Below are 1,358 nucleotides of genomic sequence, written 5' to 3'. Positions count from 1 at the left end.
CAAATCCTGAATCTGCTTTTCCATCAGCTCTGCACGCTCCGGCACCATGCAATCTCACACCATAGTCCACGCCCCAAGCCCAACGTGACATCCGTCACGCGCCGAAGCCCACCCAGCCGTGCCCTCGAATCGTACTGCTCCATGGGCCTTAGCCTCAGCCCAGCTCGTCCAGCCTACTACCTAGCTAGGTCGCCTTGGGCCGTCCTACTGGACCGTGCCGCTGCTGCCGCAACTCGCGTGCGCCGCCTGACGCTCGCCCGATCGATCGCAGATCCAATCGCCGTACGTCCTGCCTGCCGCGTGCCGCCACCGTACGTGCTGCTGCTTGACTACAGATGCTTCCGATTGCTATTCTTTCTCGGTCCCATCCAGCCGCAAACCTACAACTTCCATAGAAAACCTCAAACCGATCCGCGTAAGCTTCGATAATGAATTCTCACCGCCGTCTTTGCACACTGAATCTGACACGATCCAGCCTCTAGATCAACGATCCACCGAATAACCTAGCTCATGATACCACTTGTTAGAATAAATTCGAGGCATACCGTCGATACATCCGAGGACCAAGCAATCACACGAGCACGACACCGAGATTTGTTGACGAGGTTCACCGATATTGCTACATCTCCAGGGCCCGACTATGGGCGCTCCTCCCCATGACACCGCTACAATACTGCACCAGGTCGCCCTGGACACCGGCACATGCCGCCGACTTCCCCTGCGTTCCGGTGCTATTGTGTTGGCATAGGTTACATCGTGTGTCTAACCCCGCTATAAGAGGCCTAGGATACAAGTGTCCTATTAGGACACGACTCCATATCGTATCTAACACAATACTACTCAGAGTCCAACTGTAACCTACCTTGTACACAATATTCGACACAACTCTAACAAACGGATTTATTCTAACAGTGATTAATATATATTCTTCTTTTTACAACAGTAGTGTTCTTGGAATACAGTTCGATCTGTTGTTGCCGACTTGGTCCTGGATTTCGTGTTTCCTTGATGATTGAATTTGGATAGTTGCAGCCTGAAGAACACATATTTTCACTGATTTATTGCAACATTCAGCCTTCAAGTGCCTTCAATCCTTTTCTTGCAAACATGCTGCCCAAAAAACATTTATCTGGTTTCCAGAAAAGAACAAAGAGGAAAAGAATAGATAAGTTTATTGGAACTCAGAAGGGAGCTATGCGTAAATTTGCTGTGAGGAATGACACTGCTGATAATCTTGATGAATTAGATGGCAATGGTGCTGAAGAACAACAACCTGCTGAGACTGAGACCACAATTGAGGAAAACAATGCCCATGAGACTCCTATAAATTTGAGTGGTTGTGAGAATTCTACAAGTGT

Source organism: Triticum dicoccoides, chromosome 7B, assembly GCF_002162155.2.
Source record: "Triticum dicoccoides isolate Atlit2015 ecotype Zavitan chromosome 7B, WEW_v2.0, whole genome shotgun sequence".
Taxonomy (NCBI): domain Eukaryota; kingdom Viridiplantae; phylum Streptophyta; class Magnoliopsida; order Poales; family Poaceae; genus Triticum; species Triticum dicoccoides.
This window is presented reverse-complemented; position numbering follows the sequence as displayed.